The sequence below is a fragment of the Galleria mellonella genome, unplaced genomic scaffold (genome assembly GCF_026898425.1).
Source record: "Galleria mellonella isolate WM207_F2 unplaced genomic scaffold, CSIRO_AGI_GalMel_v1 utg139, whole genome shotgun sequence".
NCBI classification, from domain to species: Eukaryota; Metazoa; Arthropoda; class Insecta; order Lepidoptera; family Pyralidae; genus Galleria; species Galleria mellonella.
The window spans coordinates 10,488,959-10,511,545 of NW_026441995.1; the positions used below are offsets into that span (position 1 = coordinate 10,488,959).

Genomic DNA, 22,587 nt, shown 5'->3' on the forward strand with positions numbered 1-22,587 from the left:
TTATTCACATATCAGGGACGATAGGTAATACCTTATATTAAAAAAAAAATACATTTGCAAAATAAATCTCAGATTTTACTTATTTATTAAGTATATTTACATAGAATAGTAATTATTTGATGATTTTAAAGGATTGCAATGATTTACATAGGGATACAAACTCTATTTCATATATAGGCAATGAAAATATACACTATTATACTCTAGTAAAGATAATTTCTATTAAAGATCACTTTTTGCTATTGGAGAATACTGAACCGAATAGAACAAGTGATTATTAAAACAACATAACGCCCGCCCATACATCAATCTCTATACAACACCGACGTAACTCCTCAAACAAGCACACAAATCCACAAAAACATAAAACAAATAGTAAATTTCATTTATTTTCGATGTGTTGCTCACCACAACGGTCTAGAGTAGATGATTGCTCAATTACCAGGACCTCCTTAGTAGAAACACTAACAACTTTTACGGGTTCGGGCACATTTTGAACTTTATATTATTACACATAAAAGATTATTTCATTTGTTTCATGCGGTAATGTCAGTCGGCATTATACAAAAGATGACTTCGAATGCGCGCCTTGTCATTAGAGCACAATCAAACATTATGTTTAGGGATCGTCGACAGCTTACCCGGGGTTTTTCATCCATTTCATAATTTGTTATTTCGGATTATAGGGAGCGTGCCGCAAGAGACAAAGTAAACATTACCACTGTTGCTGGCGGCATCGTAACGACGGCCGATGATTAACTAGCAGAATTGGTGGCCGAATAAAAACGTTTTGTTATTTATTTTTATATCATACAATAAAACACTCATTAACTCTCAATTATTGTTTTTTAAGTTAATAAGTGGAAGTACTTCTATGATTTACAATACGTTTAGGGAAATATGAACTGAGCAATTTACAAAAAAACTGAATCGTAATAAAAAATCTTTAGGCTTTCTTAGACTTACACTACATCTTATCCATAACAATGAGCTAAATTTACATGTGTAACTGTTTACCCACGTCTAAGACATATATGTATGTAAATAAATCATATTAAATATCTTAAACAATTATATATGTAAGTATATAAATTTATTTTGATTATATTTGTCAATGTAATATAAATCCATATGAAGGTAATGTAAGACATAAATAAAGCAAATGTAAAAGCTCTTTCGATTACAATTATTATTAACGTATCGGTTATTGGATAGTTAAGTAACTCGGGTTACTATCCATGGTTTATTAACCACGCTCCATCATCATAGTCGGAATTTTTAATAGTCGGAATTTTACATTTAAGAGTCTGTAAGTCAGACGAACTTATATTTTTGGACCTCCTTATAAGTCTGTCTAAACTTACGACAATTAATTATAATGTCTATTTGAATCTTAGGATTTATTATTTAGCTCCGTAAAATTTTTAATACAGTAACTATTGCATCAAATTGAATAAAATTTTGACATTTTTATTGCTTAAGGTCTAACTTATAATCTGATGTATGTATTATCTTGATATATTAGAAGTGGTTTATTTGATTGATTTTCCTACTTTTGAAATCCACACATACGAAGTAATGGACCAAAACCTACCTAAGTATTTAACCTACTATTAGGTAGGTAGGTATTAGGAATTGCTGACCACTGTCCACCTACGTAATTTCCTTGATTTTAATCTCATGTTCCATCCTTTTCATTCATCAAATAAAGTGGTAACGAGGAAGTGAGAAAAGTAATGCTTTGATTGCGACCTCATTTTGCAGTCCCGTATATTTAATTTGTGGCGTTCTCGGTTTATGTTTTGGCTCTGATTTTAGTAAAAGAACTTACTCTGTACAAATAATATTTTACGAGTATTCATCATTTCAAGTATCAAATTATTCTACATAATAATGTTCTATCTAATTAAAATGAAGTACCTAATTGTAATAATTAAATTAATATTAAATAGCCATGGACATTAACCCCGCTCGACCGATATGTCCTAAAATATACAAAAGTTGAAGTGGCAATGAAACGGCCATGTAGCTTAAAAAACCAATAACCGAGGATACAAAACGTTTTAACTTCTAAACTACTCAATACAAATCTGTACACCTATGAATACAAATGTTTGTACCTTTTTATTACACAAATCTGCCGAGTGTAAGATGAGGCTACACTGAGGTCGTAAAAAAATCTCAGATAATCAAAGCTTGGGGCATATATTAATTAAAAAGGCCATTTTTTAAATTAATTAACATATAACAATAACTATAAACTCCCACAATAAGATATTCAGAACAAATAGCACTCTGAATTGCCAGTTGCCATATAAACTTGCACTCAAACCGCTCATTTGCACAACTTAATTACTTTCACACACATAATTAACAATAACAATCGTTATAATTAATAATACCGTCATACAGTTAGTTATATTGTTAGGTTATTGACTTCAGTATAGTGGTCCGTTTTAATATTTTATAATGTTAAGGTAAAGTAATATATTATTTATATCTCTTCTTTACATAGTACATACAGTACAAAGTCGTTATCCCTATCTGTTCTCCGCTGTTCGTTCTAACCACGTAACGGATTTTGATACGGGTTCTTTTCATTAAAACTAACATTTTGATTTGTTAATACAAAGTCATGCAAAGTACACTATATTTATTTTTTAATTGAATGAACTTCTCTACTATACAGTCTTTTTTTAATGGATGATAATGGAATAGTAACCCCGCCTGCGCTAACGGTATACGCTGGTGGGGTACCAGTGAAGGATGATAGGTGAGAATGAAAAAGGAAGACCTGTTAGCTTATCGTGATGAATACACTTGGAATTCAGCACGATGGTTTCCAGGGGGGACCATGGGGAAGTCGACCTGATTGGGTATAATGCTAGCAATAGGGTCCTTAGTTTCTATTACTAAAAATCCCCTCCTCGCCCCTACTATGTAATCCATGTATTACATAAAAATCACTAACATTTATTGTAACGAAACCAGAATCATACTAAAAATACGTGAAGTAGACCATAATTACAGAATTACAGTATAACTCTTGATAATAAATACTATCAATAATTTAATAAAACTTATGGTGACGGTAATACGCTCGGCTTACATTGAATATTTTTACTCTTAATCAATTATCTATTTAAAGAAAAATGCCTCTTAGTCGTGCCTCCTAAAATTATAGTGGTAAATCACGAAGTAATGTGATTTTCATGAACTTCAATCCAGATTCAAGATAATGTCTTATCGACTTTAGATTTAAATTTAGAATTACGGTTAAATAAACGTTTAGTTACTATTTCTTAATGTAATAAAAATTAGAAAAGTAAATATTTTCGTTTATTTGAGTACAAAAACAGATGGAGACATATTACAAAAGAGCTTCGTCTACAATTTTTATTGCCGTCATGAAAACCACGAGTCGTGGCCCACGACCAAGAATATATGACTGAAGAGGGACCGAAAAGTAAACCAATTATGTTTAGTTAGTTATGACAGTTCATTTATGATTACTAATTGTCTAATATTCATACAAAAATTACATGAACAGACCATGTAGTTGCGTTGACTAGTGGTTTACGGTTTTACGGTAAAGTACAGTAAATGTAGGCATCAGTTAGTTCCGCCACATGCCGACTGGACGCCGTCGCGCGCCCCTCGGACCGTTTGCTTCCAACAGTCACGCTTCACAGCCCATAACTACTACTGTTTGTTTCCCTTTTTTACTGGACATGACATAATTGGAATGAATGCATTACAAATGTTATAACACTAACTTGCTGTAAATGATCTGCTGTGTTGGATTAAAGGTTTAATGAACTCAATTAAAAAACTTAAAAAATTACTTCGTTAGTGAGATTTTTCCAAAAGACCGCAGCACAGTAAAGCACAGCACTGGCAGGGTCGGCTGTTTACATATCTCGATAGTAGAAAGAATAATATCATTATCTTATCAGCCTTTAACTGACTACTGCTGAACATAAGCCTCCCCCTGTGGCAAATAGCAAAACCCTGGGGGCTTTTGCCAGTAGTTTGCCACGCTTGGCAGGCGGCTTGGCAACCGCAGTTAGGCTTTAAAGATGTTTTAAAAGCCCATCCTTCGCCCTTCCTTAATAGCCTCTTACGACACCAACGAGAAAGGAAGGGGGTGGCCTGTTCTATGCCGGGACCACACTGCACAGCCGGGACCACACAGCATAATTTTACCAAGTGACAGGGTCTACTTTGTTTTGACCAGTCTCGCCAGGTACCGAATCCAGTTTTTCTTATCAGGATAAAACTTTTTCTATCACTCAAACTGGAGTAAACAATACACATTTACAAATTTCATTAAAATTGTTTAATCAGTTTAGGAAAGTACCATTAAATATTACTACCTAATAATAAAAAAAACAGTTAAATGTAACTAGTTATATAATAAAATTGTTAACGGTTTCAGCATCTATATGAATGAAGGATAAATGTACAATGTATTACTATCTACTCTATCTTATGAAAACAGATGTGATAGCTTTTAATGATTTATATATATATATATGAAACTCACTTTATTTCCACTTTCCACGTTATGATTCTACCACCAAAATTTGTATATTGGTTTCTTCTAAACAACGTATAAAAATTCAAAATGAATTCGCTACATATTACTATATAATTATCATATTTGCATGGTCAAATAAATATTGTAAACCCTTTAATGACACAAAAGTAACAGAATATTGCGTATCTTTTATAAGTTTAACAATGTAACGGTACAAAAGATCATTGTCGATTCTATTCAAAGTCATCTTGATGAAATCAATTACACGAAAGATATGTGAATAATGTGTGCTCCATTCACTAACAGAAACGGAACGCATAAAAATGTAAAAGTATCCAATAAGTACTCAGCAACGTATTGAATTAATTGATGCAGTGATAAACTCATTATAATCATTTATTATAATGATCAGCAAATCGCTTAATCTAATAATTAATATTCTATCGTCAAAAGTACAAGGTATCTTTTTAACGTTTTCAATTCAATAACCAGTTTTAACTTATCTTACAAACACAAGGAGGCTCATGCTTGTAATTTACTTATTTGTTAACAGTGCAAATAGTGCGCAATGTAACATGCGTGTAACCCAATTGGCCGCATAAAGCAGCTGATGCGTCCTGACAGTTATTGCTTCGCAAATTGCAAATTTGTAAACACGACTAAATAACAATAACTCAACACAAAGAGACCCGGATCTAGAGGCACTACCTGCGGCTTCCGAATCCGCGCAAAAAAAGCAAAATTGATTCAATAGGTCCTCACAAAAAACTTATATTGTGTCCCCTGTATTTAGCGATGCCGATTGTAATCAACAAATAAGGTTATATCGTTTGGAAAAAAGATGGATTATTGGTTTGAAAGCGAACGTTGTTGGCTATCAATTGAAAGCAAAATCCATATGTGTTTGAATAGTGTGTAACAATGTTAGATTTGGTTCAAATATTGGGCCAATACCTTTTTGATTGACTATCGACCTGATTATCTACTAGTTCTTGGAATGTGGGTCAGTGTTAGGTAAGTAGTTGAATTGACGACAGGATGAAGGTAATGAAAGACGTCGGGCGACTTAACTATTAAAATGATTCGTCCTACGCACTCAATAGAATAGACTTTGTGTGATACCTAGAAACTAGACTTAACACTATAGATAAAATGTATAATATATTATTCATCTATATCTACATAATATTTTCCCCAACTATCATGGGATTCATATTTTTAATAGGTAATGAACCTACAGGTAATATAATATGGTGAAATTTATCTCGTAAAAATTAATTGTCGGCATACGAATAACTAAGTTATAATGTAATAATTTGACACTTGTTATTCCAGGATAAATGAAATAAATCTTACAAACATCTTTATAAATTTTCACATTGATAATAATTACATAACATAATAAAATGGGTGTTTCAAACACAGCCTAAAAACTTAGTTATTTAACATTGTTAGAGGTTGTTATTTGGCAACAAGATTGAAGAAGTTTATTACAATGTTTACACCAAATTATAGTCACACACTGTAATAAAGATTTTATTCTACTCCATATAAAGCACAAAATTGTACATTCATGAGCATCACGTGTGTGTCATATCCTGTATAAGAAAAAGGTACGTTGATTTCGATGCAAGTCTTGTAGACATGAACATACATAAAATTAAGCAAAAAGTAACAGCTTGCTTGACTGACGTGCACTGTGCGGCTGGACAGCATATCAACGCGTGCGACAATGAGGAAATGCTTCGGATGTCGGCGGTTGACACGCGAGCAACTTGCAACTGAAACAGACTGTAGAGCAGTCATTACATAATTATTACAGTTTCCTTGTATTCAAATACATACAATATCTATACAGTATATACAACAATATCTGTAGACTTTACACAATGGCCACCCCTTTCTTTCCCATGGGTGTCGTAAGAAGCGACTAACGGAACTTAATGATTAAGGGATGGGCAGCAGCGTCCCTCTTAAAACATCTCCAGGCCCTAACTACAGTTGTCAATCCACCTGCCAAGAATGGCAACTACTGTCATATTCAACAGTGGACAATAAACTACTAGTATGATGTGGTACACAATAGCATCTATACAGAGAAATATTGATAACATTAATCTATCAATACTTCCGATCACACTCCTCTTATTATCAGCTGATGAATGTAAACACTGAATTAAGAATTACTGAATATCAATCAATATTGAAATCCAAAATCTTTTAAATATTTTTATAAACATATAAAATAAATATTAAATAAAACATGGCTACTCTATTTAAGTGAACTAAGACTTCCGAACTAGCGTGCACTGCACACAGCGTCATAATGTAAGTGCATACCTTTCATTTAGCCATTGCACAGTAAAGTGGTGCATATTCTGGTTGGTAAAAAAGGAATGAAAATAAAAAGAAATTTTTAGAACTTGGACACCATCATAGCGGTACATTTTACTCCTGCTTCGTTATCACATCACTATTATAAATTAGGCATAGTATTAAGAATATACCTACATACATAACTGTTGTACAGATTCAAGAGAGTCTAGCCAAAAACCAAGCTTTTATTTCATTTTTTTTTTTATATTTTTTTATGTAACTTAGAATGGTAAACAAGCTGACGGCCCACCTGATGGAAAATAGTAACCGTCTCTGTCGTCGACATGAGCAGTACCATAGACATAACAGAGATACTATTTCGCCCATGATATTCCCCATACGTTGCCATTTCTAAAGACTCAGATGTTACTCATCTGTTCCTTGGAAATTCATTGCCATATGAACAATATTTTAGAGATTAGCCGTGGCGGTTTAACAAAAACAAATCAGTTATTTTTCATTTATTATAAATTCCATAAAATATTTATAAGTGTTCGCCTCGTATAGTAAATACTAAGGCATTTCCGTGCAAGATTTTATGCTTCACAGATACTTGTTCGCTTTCCTTCAATCAGACAAATCAGAATATATAACAGTATAACATGTAAGAACTGTAACTCTCTACTAGTCAAGACAAATTATAAACAGTTTTAGTAAAAGTTTAGGAAAATGCGTCAGTGAATTTGTATTTTAGTTTTTTTTTTTTTTTGGGTGATAATGGAATGGTAACCCCATCCGCGCTTATTCCCCTCACTGGCGGAGCACCAGTGAGGGGTGATAAGTAAGAGTGAAAAGGCAGGTCAGATAGCCCATCGTCATGAATACACCTGAAATTCAGCATGATGATTTCCAGGGAGGACCACGTTGAGGTCGACCTGATAGGGTATATTGCTAGCAATAGGAATGGTAGTCCGTATTACTAACATTCCTTTTTCCCAAATTATATTTCAGTTTGTAACGATTGTACTAAAACATCAATAGCAATGAAAATCATGATCATAGTGATTAATTTGAAGTCCAAAAATGGATATAAGGTGTATAGCGCCATCGTTAATTTCAACTAATATCCTACAAAACAATAGAGAATCAGGTGTGAAGACATTTACGGTCTTGGCACAGTACACGACAGGCAAATTGCAGGTACTTACAACGTTCTGGCGCCACCGACAACTTGCATATGAAACTGACAGAGCGGACGTCTTTTATTTTTACTTTTATATAATAACTGTATAAATATTATCAGATCAGTATAATAAGATAAGTACATAATTAAGTAATCATAATTTAAGATTGTCTGGTAAATTTCTTATTTATATTAACTAACTTAATTTAAAAAGTAAAATAAATCATACTTATCTAATTCTAACATTTTAGTACAGTTTATTTTAATCTTATGTAAACTATATTTTAATACAAGAAACCAGCATTCAAGAAATAAAGTTAATTTATATATTACATAATAACACCTTTAAATAATTATGTATAAGAAAATAATGTGTGGTTAACAAAATATGGGCATGTCAAGTGTTAACTACGTTCACCATAACAGTAATACGTATTGTCGATAAATGCTATGACTGTAAATGAAAAATGAAAAATAGCTATTTCAACTCTTAGAAAATTAATATGGGAGTAACACAGAAATAAAATAATACTATTAATAAAAGTAAACTACATATATTGATTGCAAGAAAAGATGAAATTTTATAAATATGTTTCGATTATTGTATATTTATTACTCAATCATTTAAAAGGCTGAAATTTGAATGAAATTTGATACAGTCCAATTTGAGGTTATATCCTAAATTAAATCATAGGATATATAAAGTATATATATACATAGTATATGTGGGTAAAAAATGTACAGAAAAAAATAGACAGATCGAAAACTTGCTTTTTTTAAAAATCGCTTCAAAACATATTCCTTGTATCTGTGGCGTATTATTCATATAATAACACGGAGGTCGGGCGCCAATGTGTTTATTGGATAACGAGGCAATCTCGCGGGCTTTTCGAGTCGCGATCAATTGAATGATTGCTGGCAGTCGTCATAGTTACCTCGATACGGCACGGAATACGTAATTGGCAGTATACAAACCAGGGCTACCATCTGATATTATTGTAGGGGTATAATTATTGATAAATATTTTATATAATATAGATAACCACCGACGTCATCCACGTAACCAGGTTATTTCATTTGACTGAGATATAAAGTAACATGTCCTTCACCACTCCAAACATTAGCTGTGTATCAAACATCATGACAATTGATGAGCTATTAGGGCGCCATTAGGTAACAAACGAACTAACACACTTACATATGATAAAACTATACTTAACTCATAATATTAAATTCTTATGTCATTGTTTGTCCTATGTTTTACAAATGAATTTAATTTCCATTACCCCTGAACGAATTTGTTACTACCTACAATTAGTAAGAAATTAAATATGGACAATTTTATCATAACTTACATAGATATAAACATTTAATAAATTAATGAAAAGGTCAACGATAAAGTAAACTCATACTCGTATTTCAGTGTGACAACCCTTTGACATTGAATAAATCAATCAATCATTTATAATGTTAATAACCTGTATAAATCAATAATTTTATTTTATTTTTTCAAGGGAAGCTTAACTAAACAAAAAATATTTAGAAGTCATAAGTTTTCATTGCAAAAATAATGAATATTGTAATAATAATTTTTAGTGGTTTAGTAACAAAATAAAACATAATATTATAAATATATCCAAATAATAAAACTTTATTTATTAGTTATCCATTCACTAGACACTTATGAAAGTTTTTAGAGTCAGAGAGTCCATGTTGTTTATAACATTGTACTGTTCATTTCCCGCTCCAATCGGCATAAAAGAATATTTACGTATAGAAATTTTTTTCGGTTTCATGAATACTTACCAACACTTGTTTTTTGTTTTGGTATATGAATAAAGATTAAATTATTTATTCTTATGGTTTTAGCAGAAAAATAAAAAAAGTTTTAAATAATATACCTATTCAATTCCTGTCTAACCCTATCTATACAAACGATTAAAAATTAATTATATGCAATTACGACAATAGTATTTCTACCATAATATAACACATGGCAGATTATAGATTATTTTTATAAATGGGGGTGTACACACTGTGCACTCGATTGTATCGTGTGCAATATTAAATCCGAAGCACATAAATTATATCTGAACCATTATTAATGTTGGTTATTTATGTAAAATTTAAATTGTAATTTTTTTATGCAACTTAGAATGGCAAACAAACCTGATAAAACGTGGTAACCGTCGTCTTTAGGCTTGAACAATACCATCGACATAACATAGTATACGGTGTCGCCCATGATACTCTTCATGCAAACCATTCCTGTGATCTAAGGTACCTTTGTACCTTGTAATTTCTATAAAAGAAAATTTGCCCACAACTATAATTCCTAATAGAGTAGTCAGAGGCATTTGTCAACGCTTAGATACTATTGTGTTAAACGTACAACTCAATATGCCCAACTGTCAGGACGAGCCGTGGATTAGCGTAGGAGGATCAAAATTTACTGTTTTTTTTTTTAATATCCTTCGAAAAAATTTAAATATCTTGTTATAAAACGCCTTTTTAGAACTCTCTTGAGAAGTCCAATTTATTGCTTAATAAGATACATAGCAACTAGAACCGAGTTTCATAACTTGGTGAGAGTGATACAAAAATAGCAATTAGTATACGCTTTTAACTTTTGATTTTGAGAGTCGATCATGCTGAGTTATAATTAAACGAGACAGCAAATCTTAGAAACAATGAGGAAAGTCACCCGTAGAATTGGTTACGATTCCCATCAAATTACTCGGTAACAAAGTGAGGACCGTTTTCCGCGTTTTTTTTGTGCAGCAAAAACAGCTACGTTCCGGCGCTCTGCCACGGTCTATTCCACGTGAACTCGGCCAATTAATTGCTCAGTGATGTTAATTAATGGATTAGCGTCGCGGTTATTACATGCTTACCAGTATTACCCAAGATGCTGTACAGAAGTATGTACATATTTTTATATTTACTTGCTTAAAGAATTTATTATTTACTAGATCCATTCTGCGACTTTGTCCGCGTGACTCAGTATATAAAGTATCCTTTGTGCTGGGTTTACATCTAATGTATCCGTGTACTAAATTTCATTCAAATCCATTGAGTAGTTTTTGTGTAAAGTAGCACGAACATCAAACCATACATCTATCCATCCACTCACCCATCCTTTCATCCGTACTTACAAACATTAGCGTTTTTAAGTAAAGAAGAATGGATGGATTAATAGGATAATATGGTGCGATAACAATAGTTAAAATGAAGATTAAATATTGTTATGGTAATTTAGAGGATAGATTAAAGAAGAATTACGAAAAAGATTTATGGTGCTTCAATGTGTAAAGATATTAGCAGGATATGTTGAAAAAGGGCCGAGTTAAAAATACTCACAACATAGAGTAGTTTGCTTAAATCGGAGCATTTATCATTCCAATTTTTCTGTCCATGAAATATAGTACTGAAAAGTATTCGAGACAATTTTCTGTCTAAACGGTGAAATAGTATTGAACGGTGATCATCTCGATTTTTTTTCATTAGCACTATAATTTAGGTTACTGACCTACTGTAATCTGCCTGGGAAGCTCTGATCTGACCCATATTAGTTACAGCAAACAATCCCCGCCACTAACCCGACACCGATCTCCAAATAAGACGGTTCTCATAAAAATCAAACACGAAATGTTGACAACCCCGAGCTCCGTGGCCAGAGTTTTCCCATAAACTTAGAAAAACAGTGGTCGTACACATTGGGCATTTATTTGTCGTGAGCGGCAAACTGTCGGCGCAAACATCGGTGGTCAAATCTTTTAAGTAGGCAGCGTGTAAATATTTTTGTTAATAATTTAGTGAGCGTTGATTCCCACGGGCGCAGGGCCAGGGCGGTAATGGAGAACGTATAGATCACACCCTCGGGTGGTAGAGATCGTTTTATTTGTTCGGTGCTAGAATAAAATTGGGTGTGTAGTATCCACTCGATATTTTACAATAAATTAAACTAATTTATATTTATTTCATAATTAAACCAAAATAGATATTTTAAGAAATATGTATGAATAAGTAGAATAGATCACTTATAATTATATATTATATAATATATTAAATAATATCCCCATATTGACCAGGATGTGACAAGGACAAACTTATTTGATAGTATTTAATACTTGACATTTGGGTGCTATTGTAAACTATATTTAAATATCGATTATGAATTTTCCTTCACAAAATAAAACACAAAAAATATTGCTATTTATATTGTTTAGTATAGTGCAATTTATTAAAATTGCTAGTTACCTAGTAGTTGGCAAACTAATAAGAGATTTTATAATTATTTCAACTCCCACATACAGTGTGCCTTTCGACGCTCTTTTTAAAACATTATTTGTATAAAAGTTCATCTATACAAACATCATACTTACTAATATCGTTTGCAATTTTTTCACTCCTTTGTTCTCGTATGTTTAAAATACAAACATACCTAGGTATTGCATCACATGTTAATTATCTTTTGTTTAAGTGTTGTATTGTTAATTTATCCATTGACCGACTTTTTGCTTCACTTAACAAATGTATGTGTGTACCCACTCAATTGCAGTCAAATTATTCGACGGCAAATGTTCTGGTTAACTGTTAATTTTACAACAGTCACTGCTAATTTCATTATTTACTGTCAACTTACTGAACCTCTTTATTCTTATACGACATATCTAGTTAGTTTAGCTATCTTAATGTTAACAATTGCTCCTTATATAGAATCGTAATATATTTAATACTTTTATGTTTCTAAAATAGTATATTTTTATGACCTTATTAACGAAATATTATCAGTGTAAGTAGTTACATATACGTGTAACAGAACGTGTGTATTAAAAGTCGAAATCTAGCAACAGTATTCATGAAACTGAACAACTATACTATCGAGGAACAATTTTAGAACTGTTTTTAAACTAAAAGACATTTGTATTTGTAAAATCCGCAATCACGAGAATATTTTTATAATTCGGCTAGGTATATTCTTTGGGGAAAGTTCTTCAGTGTTATGAAATTTATCACTGGATTTCGATTTATTATATGCTCTGTAACACTTGACAGATAAAATATAATTTCCAATAAGTCGTTAAACGTTTGTGGAATAAGGATAGCAATACATTATGTAAATGATAAATGTTCAGCCGAAACGGTGTGAGGGTGTGAAATAGCCGACGTTCGAAACAGCAGAAGGTAGTGGCGGTGTGAATTGCAAATACCTTTCTTCAGAATTCCCACGGAAAACTAACTTTGTTGTATGCTTTACACGGGCTTACAATTTACAGAAATAAACCCTTTAACACAATCAGAAATAATGTCAAATAAGGAAAGTTTGATAGTCGAATCGGACTAAACATGGAATTGCTTTACACAATTTTGCCGCTACATTGTCACAGCGCTGCATTTATTATTATTGCACAATATTCTGAAATATTAAGACTAATATCAATATCTAATAAAAGATTCCTAAAATTCACATTCAGATTTAATAATAAAGTAATAATAAACATTTGTTTACCCTTATTAAAAAATAAATCAAATATTTAATTTTACACAGATGCCCATATTTCGTTAGTATCATCTTACCCACTATGTTAGAGAACTATTATTTCTTTAGCAATATTTAAAACTTCCTTGAAGAATTCTTAAGTAAGAAGGATCTGTTAAGCAGGTGGCAATCATTTCTTTTCACGATCATTTTTAATCATTTAATTAAAGAACAAAATAGGGCTTTTAATGATTATAAAATTATTCCATACTATTTAAACCTTATCGAGTATTCAAATGGTATGTTCTTTTATTATACATTTGTAATTGGAATCGGCAACCTAAGTAACACACGCTAAATTTCTTATTAAACTTTGCTGTAATGATAACTGTTGCAAGGCTAGCATTGTTTAAACATTTCAAAGTTCAGCAAAGTGCGAAAATTGGAGCACCACAACGAAGGATGAGAACTGTAAACAAAGAAGTTTGCCCACCGGTTGTGCAAGTTTGTACACAAGTGTAAATTCAATTATCCGTCTGCCTTTTTTAGTGTTGCCCACAATTTTGCCATAATAACGACAATTTTCGCGATAAGGATATTTGCTTTGGAAAATCTAATTGGTACCGAATATATGACAAGTGAATGTTGCCCTAGGTAAGTTGCCAGGTCTTCGTTGCCTGGTGCAAACTTCGAAGCCTAAAACTCAGACACCTCAAACGTGAAAGTTTGAAAGCAGCAAATAATAGCTGGCTCTTGTCGCCAGGATTAAATCACTCGAAAGTCCTGATTAAGGGGTCTTTAGAAAATTATTTAAAAAAATATTAACTGTTTTGAGTAAAAATAATATACTCGTATGTATTAATTAGCAAGGACTCTTGCTAGATTATTAACACTACATTCAGTCATAATGGCCTAACAATATAGACAAAATCACAACCCTTGATATTTGTCACTGCAAATAACAAAAAATAGTTATAAGTTACAAAATATATAATAACGAAGGTACATACATACACTACAGTGAACAAATTTAACGATACGATTACTGTAATGACTTCCGTGCGTTCATAAATATGCTCCACCATCTATGGGTGCAGTTCAAAGCCGGTGAATGGGCGACAAAGCGGCGACACACCAAAACAATAACAATGCGGCGTGCGCGTGCGCGGCGTAACAAGTGTAACAAATTGTTTCACACTGGGGTCGATTCTGAGGTACCAATCCCTGAACTTATCTCTAGAATTACAGTTTTAATTAAATAGTTTAATTAAACTATTATGGTAGAGCCCATCGAGAATTAGATGTATAGCTATTTTAGCGTAATTCCACTAAAAATTTATTTTGTGTTAATCTTTAGAATAATCATTTCGCTGTTATATCAAATTGAAAATTTAATTTTAAGAAATAGAGATAGTGCTTCTGAATCGACTCAAGTGTTGATAACTTTCGTTGGACAGGTATCCATATTGGTTTTACAGGAAGGAAAACACAAAATATATTTTTTTCTTATTATTAATTTGTTGTGCATTAAATATCAATCAATTATTAAATTTACACATTAGGTTGAAAATTATAGATACTCATGTAATTTTTTTTTGTTTGATGAGAATGGATTGGTAATCCCGCCTGCGCTAATAGGATACGCTGGCGGAGCACCAGTGAAGGGTGATAGATGAGAATTAAAACAGGTCAGTTAGCCTAACATGATGAATTCATCACGAAGAATTAATCATGATAGTTTCCAGGGGGAACTGCGTGGAGGTCGTGGTTAGATATATTGCTGGCAATGGGATTTTTAGTCTCCACTACTAACAATCCCCTTTCCCCCATGTAATATTATTAGATCCTATAAATAACAAAACTATCACATAATAATTACTTATTTTTCCTTTTCATCTTAAACATCTTTCAATGCTGTATATGCCAATATTATAATGGATGTGAATGTATGAAAAAATTAAGTGAACTAGTTAATGTAAATTACATTTTACAAATTTTATGAATGAAATATTATCTGTGATTATTTATCACAGATAATATTTAGTGTAAGCTCACTAAAGCTCTGGATAATTCAACACTGAGGATTATTTAATGATATGTTCTTTGATTCGATAACATAATAAAACATATTAGGTATCTTATCCGGTGAAAATGTCAATTAACATCTCGGTAGGTGTTCCGTGTACAGTAACTTGTCGATACATGTAAGCATATTCATTGACATAATGCTAGTGACATTCCCTACCCATGAGTCAGACGGCTAGGCAGCAAGCACCGTAGGTCCGGTCCGGAACCACGACAAACCACAATAGAAATTCATTGATGAATGAATCAGTGGCAAAGGAAACTCCGCCGGAAGGCTCACAACGGACACGGGTGACGTATGCAGTGTGCCCGTTGTATGTACGCAGAGCCATGCCGCAATGCACCTGTGTCATAGATTAAAAAATTAAGTAAACGGGGACTCGGTTTGAATTAATAAAAAAAATAGATCTTGTGGTGTTGTTTTTTTTTTCGTGTTTTTATAATTGTATTTCTCAGCGCTCACTCCACAATGCACCTGTGACTTAGATTAAGAAATTAAGTAGACGCGCCTAAGTATAATTATATAATATAATATGATTAAATAAAAATTAGTTCTTTTCCTGTTGTTCTCCTCGTGTTTTAGAATTGTATTACCCTATGTCATTCTGCATATCTGTATCATAAATTTAAAAATTAAATTAACTAAATGGGCATTCGATATACACAGATAATTGTCTTTTTTTGTTACACTTTTTTCTGTAACTTAGAATGGCAAACGAGAAGGTACACCTGATGAAAGGAGGTGTTGATCTTTTAAAGACATTATGAATATTTCACAATGCCTGTATCCAACGGCAAAAACACGAATGGAAATATCAAAGCTATCAATGTAGACAATGACGAGCAAAAAAGCAATATATAAAATATTGCAGCTTTATTTGTGCGATATATTACCAGATCTACTGATCAAAAACTGGAGTATTTTAATAATATTTAGTCAATAATTAATAATCAAGCTGCAGTTTAATAGCACTTTCATAGCATTATCAATTTAGTAAATATTTTACACATATAATACATTTATCGTGACGTACTATTCTATGCCAAAAGTATTACTTTAGTAAATTGAAAAGGCAGGCAATCGCACGGCGACGCTCGTACGTGATGGTACTACAATGTGAACGAATACAACTCATTCAATACTTTCGTACAATGACACTGACTATTTCAAATATTTTTAATAAAAAACTTATTCGCTTAAATTTTTATTGTTTACATTTCACAAGCTCGTAAAGAACAATGATGGTAAACGAAACGTAACGGGTGTCCTTTGCTCAGTTTGGTTTACAATGGATACGGAACGTGAGAATGTTGTTCCAGACTAACTTTATCCTGTAGGTGCTCTCTACGTGCTCAACACAAAGCCGACACACGACAGACAAATTTCACGTTTATTATTGTAGGCGGTCCATTGCAAAGGTGCAATAAACAATGTCAATTGCCCCGTCTAGTCTGTGAACACCTTAAGCTGCCGATCTTGCATACAATCACGTAATAACTTTTGGGTATGAAAATGCAGATATTGTTTTGGTTAGCCGTGGGAAAGTATTTCACAATTGTTGTCTTTAGCGCTCACTTCCTGTGTCCAATAAAGAATAATGAGTTCAGAAATGCGCTGTAACTTATTTAACGATTGTAACTTTTTTCTATATACATTAGTGAACTAAAAAAAAATATGTAAAATGACGTAAATGCTTAAAAAACAGTTAATAACAACTGACCCACACTAGTTTCATTATGACAATATTAATATGGAATTAATACAATAGTATATCTCATTAATTGCAGAAAGTCATAAATTCTGAATTGCCAAAGATATCGTACAAAAAATATAAGCTTCAAGAAAGAGGACTTCTACTTTTCGAAAAAAGGAATTAATTAATTATTAATTTAAATCTTATCGATCAGTTTTTTTTTATAAGTAAATATATTACTGTTTCCTTTGATTATTCTGTATCTTCAGACTTTATATATTTATTTTTTACTATAAAATAATATATTTATTACCCGTGATACCTATCAATGCGGTAGGTAGGAACATGATCGATGGGCCGCGCCGCGACATCCGGCGGACATGGCTTCCGCTGCTATTGTCCTTCCCCACATTATTAACTATATTAACAGCAATGAGCCCTATGCAATGCGTCCCGTTAACAAACATCAATTAAAGTGAAGATTCATCCAAAGCACATACACGTTCTCCGTGTTAAGTATCTTTCTTATAACCTGGAAGTTATTACATTCATTTAAGTTAAATAAACCCGAAACTATGCGGTGACTGCTATTGTAAAAAAAATGACTTAGCAATAAATTCTCTTGTAGTTAGACAACTATATAATTTTGATCATAAGCAAATTTTAATATTATATAAGTACCTACTTATTACTCCATGACTTTATAATTTTTTTTGGGATACAACTATTTTATTCTAATTGCTTCGTTTAATTATGCGTTATCTATTAATCAGTGGCATTTTTAAAGTATTTCAGGTCAGTATAGTTCTTAATATTGCCGGTAGTACTAATAGTTGACGAATCACACTAAGACTTTCTAAATACCTATAGTATATAAGTATTTAGAAAACCTTAAGCTGCACATAAAAATTTTGGACAGGGAAATCTGAACGTATTAACCTTCTAACTGCGTATTTTTTTTTTCATAACAATAAAACACATCGCTTTGACAACAAATAGAAGTACGAGTATTTAGTCATCTAGCGAGATTATGAGAAACAATATCAATGTACCAAAACAAAAATCACGGGATAACAACATCAATAAACATAAAAAATGCGAGCACGTCGAAATCTCGAGATGCGTAAAATTAAACTAGAAGTTTGCACGCGGAAATCGCGGGATGCCCGGTCCTTCTGACCGGGTTAATCAGATTTTGGCATTGACCATATCTTTTACACAACGTCAAATGTAACTAAAACATTGTTGAATTTGAAGAATTGTAATCTAATTCAGTCTACAGTCTAATTATGACCTGGACTCCTCTCGTCTTTTTAGAATTTTCAAAATAATACTGACCACAAAGTACCTTTAGAATTTTTATACGCAATGCTACCTTTCGAACAGTTTAAAATAACAATTAAATAAAAATGTTTTGTTTAATGATTAAAATCATAAAAAGAGGAGTTCGATTAATGCTAATTGGTTCTTAATAGCTGCTTAAATGGCAGTAAAACTGTTTAATCGCCGGAACAAGCGATTAACACAAATGTTTACTGTCCATATTATATTAAATGAGCTTGTTAAGGTTATCTAACCAATGGGCCAAAATGGAACCCTTATAATATTATCAAAAGCTTTTTATGTAAATACAAATTACCGATTAACTCTCTGGTAATGGAAAATACCGTTATATCTCGAGGATACAGTTTTGAATTTAATACATATTCAATCTCAGCGAAATGAGAACATGTCGAATGTTGCATTTATAACGATAATAGTCGACAGATGTCTCTGCCCGCTTTGTTTAAAATCAAACACATGAGCATAATTATTTTTTTAACAGAATGGAAGTTTTTACTCATAAAATTACAAATTTTATTTAGAGCATTTACATAAAAAAAAAAACAAAACCCGGAACAACAACGCTTTCATTACCTCACGGATATTTGGCATTCAGCTGTTATCATGCTGATATGTTGCTTTCCACTCGCGACCCTCGCCTTGGGGGTGGAGGCGGCAGGTGCGCGGACGCACGTGCGCTCCAGCTTTCACGCCGCTTCTCAAATGGATTAACCAAATATAAGATTTTTAAGATAAAAAAAAAATAACTAGGGTAACCGTAAGGGTACGCGCGTAATTAATTTTTTAAGTTGAATAAAAACTATGTCAAAAGCTAACAATAGAATGAACAGAAACAGAGCAACGTTGTTTAGTTTCATATTAGTTTTTTTAAACCTACATAAAAAAAGAGTAAGTTCTTGGGTCGATATTTTTAAATCAGTATGTTTTTATTTTTTTTTTCAGCCCAAATCACTTAATTATTTAAATATAAATTGCTTCATGTTTAAACCCTTCAAATATTATTATTACTTTCTTCGTGAATTCTTAGTTACAGAGTTTCAGATATAGGCCTTCATGAACAAAGACGACGGCCTAAAAACTCTTATCAAAACAGAGGGCGCCACTAATTTCATGTGGCGATAACAACACATTAATTACCTATATCATTAGGAATGAGTAACAAAAAATAAGAGTTAAATGACGAAAACAACTTTTTTGTTTATACGACATGAAATGGCAAACAAACTGACAACTTTTGAATAATCCAAATATGGAACTAAATGACTTTTAATGGATGATAATGAAATGGTTACCCTGCCCGCGCTATCGGTATACGCTGGTGGGGCACCAGTGTTGGATGATAGGTGACGATGAAAGCAGGTCAGTTAGCCCATCATGATGAATTGCACTAAAATTAACCACGATGGTTTCCAGGGGGAACCACATGGAGGTCGACCTGATAGGGTATATTGCTAGCAATGAGGCAGTTAGACCCCATTACTAACACTACTAACTTCTACCATTACTAACTTCCTTTCCCCCCAACTAAATGACTTATGACCCACGCGGCTTATACGCAGACTATTTTTGAACATACTTCGACTTACGTTTTTCCTTAAGGAAAATTCAATTTAATGAATCTTAAAGCTAAGAAGGCAGGGTGGATACTATTTTATTCATTTATTACCTATGGTATCCCCTTGCTGGGCAAGACCTACCCTAACTACATTTACAACGGTCACTGACCAAGATGTGCTAGTTTTTGTATCGGTCGAAATAGTCTCCTCATCACATATCAGTTTACTGCTAACTCTTTTTGAATTTTTGCGAGATACTATAATGTTAGTAAAATTTAAAGTCTCTCGCCCTAGGCTTCCGATTATTAACGCTCTTTGTTACACCTTCTGTAATGACTATTTACTTAACCTGGAATTTTAAAATTTACTCTTCTTACCGTAAATCGAGATGTAAATTCAAAATGTTTGGCATACAACTTATAAGGACATGTTAATGAGTCTGGTCGCCGTTTAGATGAGTTGAACGCCCAAATTGGTTACTGTAATGAACAAAACGAAAATTGGATAAGTTTACGTTTTGTGCGTTTTCTGTTTAATACTTAAATTGTCATAATAATACATTTTTTTTTTATACAACTTAGAATGGCAAACAAGCTGACGGCCTACCTGATGGAAAGTGATAACCGTCGCCTATAGACATGAGCTGTACCATGGACATAATAGAGTATACTGTTTGGCCCATGAAATTTTAAATAATGTCTACCCACTCATTAAAAACCTAATAGGTCAAAATTTTTTCTCAGAAGTAAAACTAAATTATAATTACTTCTGTAATTTATACTATCACCTCTTTTATAACACAGATTAATAGGCAAAATATTATATAGATAATATGTAGTATTTAAGCAAAAACATAAAAACCAGGTAGGTTGCTTGTAAAGAATCAAGACAATTTACATAGAATAAAGATATTATAGTAGCAACCAGCCAAGTAATTGTGCTCACTGATACATAAAATCATTATTACGGTTCCAGGTCATTTTCTACGCACCTGCTTCACAATATGTAACGCTCCGATAACAGTGCTAAAAGGTATAATAATACATATTTTGTACCACCATTACAGCTATGATGAGGCAGATTTTAGTGAATTGTGGGAGTAAAAGCTAGATAGCACTAAGGACTCTTGCTACAATACGTTTACATGACGTACCTTTGTCATATCTATTTCTTGTCTACGTTGTATGATTTAAATAAAAATATGCTCATAAATTTATTCTATTTCTACTCTAGTGCCATTAAATAACGAATATTTATAAGGTACTAGCTTCTCCGCGACTTCGTTCGCATGACCGGGATACGATCGCTGATCAGGAAAAAAATACGCCTATGTCCTTCCCATCTCATATAGTACACCGATAGCTCAGGCGGGATTACCATTCCATTTTTGCCCATCAAAAATATATTTAAAGGACTTAATATGCTCATATTCAAACAAAGATGGATTAATTTACCTAATCGTGTATATTAAGTATGAATCCAACTCCCAGTATCCATATTTCCGAACAGATACGACATTAAAATATTTAATAAAGGAGCATATTCCTTCTTAAAAAGCTGGCAAAACACCTGCTGATCTCTGGTATTGCGAGTGCCTATGGTGGGCGGTAATCATATACCATGGTAAATCACATTATTTTATAATTAAAAATTAAATTTGTTAAACCCTTTTTATAACATTTAATATAAAAGATTTATTCTATTATAATATAAATATATATTTATAATTGATAATAAAATCATTTATGTTTTACCATAACAGTCCTTACTACGTAATAAGTATGAAAATAAGTTTGTTTGTTACCTAAAGCAATCGTCACAAAATTTAGCATACAAGAACTATTTGGAATGGAGAAGTATATAGATAGAGATCTTTATCCAGCCAAAGTTTAGAAAAGTTTTTTTTTTATTTATTTGTTTCTATTATTCAACAAAAACAATGCCAGTACGTACTTACACTCGCATAGACTTACCAGCTATCAATAAACATACAAATCACTATACTCACCTCATAAAAGTCACGGTACTGGATTAACTAGTTCGCTACTAAACAAATGTGGACAATACGCTGCCAAGTCACGGTGGTGGCGAGTCAAGTAGCGTGTTGTCACAATGTCACCGTGTTACTTGACACCAGCTTCTATACGCCTTAAGGCTTGGACCAATAACATCTAGATAGAGTCACTAGATATATTTCAGTCGTGTTACTAGAAACACTTTAATAAAGAAAAATTTCTAGAAAGAATGAACTATTTATTTACAACAATTTTTAATATTTTTCACCGTATTATTATATTCCTATTTTTTCAAAAGTTGACTGGAAGATCTGGCATGTTTGTTATAATCCAATTATCTATTTTAAATGTGAATATAGACCTGATAAAAAT

At 32.4% G+C, this 22,587-nt stretch overlaps 1 protein-coding gene and 1 long non-coding RNA gene across 2 annotated transcripts in view; one reads left to right on the plus strand and one right to left on the minus strand.

The window, feature by feature from the left end:
• LOC113511874 (rhomboid-related protein 2) overlaps positions 1–22,587 on the plus strand; it is a 132,170-nt gene that overhangs the window by 29,803 nt on the left and 79,780 nt on the right.
• LOC128202596 (uncharacterized) lies at positions 5,775–22,278 on the minus strand. Its single transcript, XR_008253878.1, has 3 exons — positions 22,209–22,278; positions 15,767–15,950; positions 5,775–6,331 (listed from the first exon to the last, which is right to left on the minus strand). It is a non-coding gene; the product is annotated as an uncharacterized LOC128202596 (long non-coding RNA).